Here is a 5463-nt window from a genome sequence, read left to right as displayed (position 1 = left end):
ATTCTGAGCTATTCTTACCCCCCAAAGATTTAAATTAATAATCACTCAAATTCCCCAAAACCTCAAGTTCATATTTTAACATATTTTATAATGTCCAAATACTGTCAAATTCTGATGTGACTAAAGTTTTCGCAATTGACTTGTCCCATGGGTATTCGAAATCAAGTTTTCATATTGTATTTTTAGGAGCAAATGTGAAATAGATATAATAGTTCCTAAAAATACCCTAAAGCTCATTATAGTTTTCTCCCCCAAAGTCTAAAAGTACAGTGTGTCTTCTGTGAAGGCTATCTCTGCTGGGCAATACCGTTTCCAGAAGACAATTCTAGAGGTGACTCTCCTGGGTCTGTGAGTGGAACAGCAAGGCAGGGACAAGAAGGTTTGAGCCATCTGGAGGCTTGATTCGATGGACATACTTGCATAGAAGATTTGATTCAGAGCAAGCGCTTGAAAGAGATTTCACCTCTGAAAGAACAGCAGCTGAGGAAGAGAAGATGAGATTTGAGAAAGCAGAGGGGTTGCTGTCTGGGCAAATGGATAGGTAGCCAAACAGTGAACCACTTCTGTGCACTGTGACAATACCCTGAAGTTCAGCCACCCTTCTGGGATCTGCCTTGTTGCCGCAAAAGTGACTGTTTCCCCAGTTAAAAAAACAAACAAAAAAACCCCCACCAGTGTTCCAAATAACATGTGCTTCACAGTTCACTCAGCCTGTTATACGATGAAATCTTGCTGTTTATGCACTGCCAGGAGTGGACCCATTTACATACAATCCACATGGCATCACCAAATTTCCAGAATTACCCCAGATGGTACAACACACGATTAACTATGTGCACGTGGGAAAAATCTCGTAACTGTCACTCAGTCTCCCTGCCCTTTTGTGATGCATGGCACTGCGGGGTTAACATGACATCCTAATTGGGGGTTCCAGGGAGGACCTAAATTTCTTTTCCATTGTATCCCTATTCCTTAAGGGTCATCCTGCCCTCAGACAAGCTAATCCGTTCACCACCTCCTTTAAGCAAAAATATACTACCTCCTAAGTATAGGATATCTTACAGTAACTAATCTTGTGTGTATGTCGTGTGTGTGTGTGTGTCTGTATGTGTGTGTGTGTGTATGTGTTTCATTCATCAACAAATATTTACTGAGTATCTCATAAATACGCTAGACCCACTCCAGGCAATGGAGATACAAAAATAAAAAAGAAAGGCAAGGTCCCTTCTCCCATAGAGCTTCCTCTAGTAGAAGACAGATAATAAGCAAGGGAAAAAATAAGCAAGGTAGTTTTGGAGATAGTAATTAGTCATTTCATTTACAATGAGCTATGATTTCTAAGAAATCATTTTACATACTAAAATAAATTTAACCCATAAATTGTTTTCGTATGTAATGAAAATATGAAATATGAAGGCTGACCTGTTCCAGTGTTTAGACACTCAGTTAAATTTTTTCTTTTCCATTTTGCAGTTTCCTTTTCATATTTTGGGGCCATTAGTTGCCTTTTCTAGTCACAAACATTTTTGTAGACTCTTAAAAAGAGCCTAGAGCCTTGGCACTGTGTTCATAAACCCTGATGAATAAGTGGACTCTCCTTGTAGACTATATAAAGGTCGTTATTTCATGCTGAGGGTGATGGGAAGATTTACTACATACCAGGGGAGCTCAGCTTTCTTCTGTCCCAACACACGAGGATGCACACTCCCTTTAGTTACAGGGTTCAACTCAGAGGGTATTTCTAACTCAGGGGCTTATCAGAAACTCCATAATTCAAAGAGTCATGTACCAAAATGTTCATTGCAGCTCTGTTTACAATAGCCAGGAGATGGAAGCTAGCTAAGTGTCCATCATCGGATGAATGGATAAAGAAGATGTGGCACATACATACAATGGAATATTACTCAGCCATAAGAGGAAACGAAATTGAGTTATTTGTAGTGAGGTGGATGGACCTAGAGTCTGTCATACAGAGTGAAGTAAGTCAGAAAGAGGAAAACAAATACCATATGCTAACACATATATATGGAATCTAAGGGAAAAAAAAAAAAGGTCATGAAGAACCTAGGGGTAAGACGGGAATAAAGACACAGACCTACTAGAGAATGGACTTGAGGATATGGGGAGGGGGAAGGGTAAGCTGTGACGGGGCGAGAGAGTGGCATGGACATGTATGCACTACCAAATGTAAAATAGCTAGCTAGTGGGAAGCAGCCGCATAGCACAGGGAGATCAGCTCAGTGCTTTGTGACCACCTAGAGGGGTGGGATAGGGAGGGTGGGAGGGAGGGAGACGCAAGAGGGAAGAGATATGGGAACATACGTATATGTATAACTGATTCACTTTGTTATAAAGCAGAAACTAACACACCATTGTAAAGCAATTATACTCCAATAAAGATGTTAAAAAAAAAAAAAACTTCAGGATGTTGGAGATTAGTAAATCAAAGAGAAGCATACATATGGAAAGCCTCTGGTGGGATGTATTTCCGCTTTGAAAATTACTGCAATATACATCTACAGTAACTTTTGTTAAAGTACTTTTTTGCTTGCATGTTAATCAGTGTTGAAAAGTTAAACAACAGCATCCCAAGCTGTTGCTCCAGGAAGGGAGGACAGTTAATGATGTTGCACAGGAAACATCATGGCTGTCATGGGATCACCAATGGGGGAATTTATTTTCAGTTTTTCCCCTAATCAGGAAATTTATGCTTCTCAAAAAAAAAAAAAAAAAAAAAAAAAAAAAAAGTAGTTTTAACTCATTGCTTATCAAAACAGCACACAGAAAGCAAAGAGGCCAGATCACAGGAAGAAACACAGAAAGCTTAAAAGGCTGCAGGTTAGTCCAGGAAGACAGTTCAGCTTCTCACTTCTACAATCAGACTTGTGAGTCATATCCTATCTGTGAGACCCTGGACAAGTCAGTCAGCATTTCCGAGCCTCAGTTTGCATATCCGTAAAATGGGATAGTTATTATCCCTACTTCATGGAGTTGTGATCATTAAGTGAAGTGATCCAGGTTTGCACCAGCAGCTCAGTAAATGTTAGCTGTTAGCAGAGAGAGTGGCTGCACTGAGCAGAAAATGAAGTTTTTGGAGGACTAAAGAACAAAGTAGGTAGGTGGTATTTTGCAGAATTTATTATTTAGAAATTCCCATGTCAAAATTTGGTATATGGGGGAAATTGTGACTAATCATATCAGGCTGATAAATTTTTTTCATAATGAGTAGTTAGAATTGTAAAAAGAGAAAGCAAACTTCCAAATGCACTACATCGTTTCAGAATAGCTTTGAATAACACTTATGTTAGAAGCTCAGAAGTGGCCTAAGTTTGAGAAAAACAGGAAAAAGTAGAGTCTAGTTTCTTTTACATCAGTTCTTTATAGAGGAGGAACTGAAATCCAACCACCATGGTGTCAGAAACCCCATGTATATACGTTAATTAATAAAACTATAACGTGGAAGTAGTTCTCGTTCATTCTCGACTAATTGTTATGATGTATTCTTAAAGTTTTGATTGAAAGTTATTGGAATTGATAGAAACGTGGCCTGAATAAAGTCTTCCTGGTGCCCAGATGGCTCTGGCATCAACCAGGCGTGTTTTTATCTGACCATACTGCAACTGTGTTATACCTCTACATTTGTCATTGGTTTCGTTTGTTCATGTGTTCATTTGTTCATTTTATGATGAGAAACTGACATTTAGTAAAAGACCATCATTAATCATCGACTTAGCAGAGCCGTGATAGAACCCTGGACTCTTGATGGCTCCTAAGGACTCAACCCACCTTCCCTGACTAACTCTAGGATAGGGAACCAATCCTGACCACGTCCATGATGGGTTTTCCTGTGGACATGCCTGACTCCAGGACCATCAGTCAGGCTACAACACAGCTTCAAGCTACATGGGAATACCATGATTCTTGGGAAACAGACTGCAGAGCATCATAAACCAAACCTGCTTGAAAACAGGGCTGTGTACTTTCAGAAAGGTTCTGGGAAACTGGCCAGACATTCATGTACATTTTTTTATGTGTTAGCTGTGGCACGGGTATTTTGAGAAGCACTTTGGGAAGTCACAGCAGGAACTTGGCTTTTGTGTTTCGAAAGTGCCAGCTTTATTGCAGCTCAAACAGAAACAAAAGGGAAACAGCATCATTACCTGGCAGGTTTTTCAGTGCAGTTTCAGCAGGGATTCTCGCTTTTCTAGCTTTAACATGCTTGCCTCCCCAGCTTTATGAAAAAAGAATGCTAACTGGGAAGAACCTGAACCAAATATGAAACATGGTTTCAACAGTTTCATACCATTTTTACCAGGAAGTGCTTTCACTGGAACATTTTGGTTTACTGAGAACATATGTACCTCTTCTTTTGAGAGACAGAACATTCTTTTATTTGATGAACTTAAGAGCCTTTTTACCTTCAGCTAGACAGAGGGAGGAGAGAAATGGAACTCCAGTGGAAAAGTAATTGTCCATCTCTGTCATGCACTTGCTTGCTGAGCTACATAATGGTTCATAAGCTCTTAACTGAAACTTATAAAAGCGTTCCCAATTGTTAGTTCAAGGTCTGTAGCCAGCTTAGAAATTGTTGAAATGTACAAAATAAATGAAAAAAAAAAAGCAGCAGGGAAAGAAATTCTAGGTCATGCTTTTAAGAGCTGCTTGACCAAAAGAAAAAAGTTTCTTTCAGAGAATGGGAACAATTTCAGTGTTCAGTTTTGTATGCCATTGGTTTTGTTTGGGCACAATATATGCATCTCTGGTGCAAATGACTGAGTGATTGAAGAGGGTTTAATTCTAGGTCCCATGAAATGCAGGTACATTGAATGGTGTGGAATCCTGCCTAATACCAGTAATCCTAGATTTGTGTAGTTTAGTTAAACCTCCATTGCACTGTCTCTTGTAACAGTGGTTAGAAAGAAGAATTTTGAGTTGAGGTAAGAGACAGGAGACGAAGTGATAGCACAGCAAGAGTATATTAAATTTTCAAGACAGTCCTAAAATTTCTGCAAGAAACCTGAGGAAAAAGATTGCAGTGCCCATAGGAAATGACACGCATGAGTGAACTGATGGTGCCAAGTCAGGATATGTTGCTGTGTCAGGGCACGGAGTCATCATCTGCATTGGGTAGAATGCACTGTGGTTTTCCCATTAAGCAATGCAGAGCCTAAGGTTTCCCAAAATAAAACATTCCTGTCACTCTGCATCTCTTCCCTTCCTTCCCTCTGATCACCCAGCTCTGATTTATTTCTAGTCAGATCTCACTCAAACATCACTTCCTCAGAGAAGCCTTCCCTGATTTGGTCTCCATGGAGCTGAATGTCTCTGTAGTATACTCTCTGACCTCATGTAGTACATGCCATAGTTGATTTTGTATTTGCATGAGTATGGGGTTCGTGGTGGTCTCCCATTGTCTCCTTAGAGCTCAGCCCAGGGCCCGGCCAGGTAGCAGGTCTTCAAGAG

The sequence above is a fragment of the Tursiops truncatus genome, chromosome 4, assembly GCF_011762595.2.
Source record: "Tursiops truncatus isolate mTurTru1 chromosome 4, mTurTru1.mat.Y, whole genome shotgun sequence".
Lineage (NCBI taxonomy): Eukaryota > Metazoa > Chordata > Mammalia > Artiodactyla > Delphinidae > Tursiops > Tursiops truncatus.
This window is presented reverse-complemented; position numbering follows the sequence as displayed.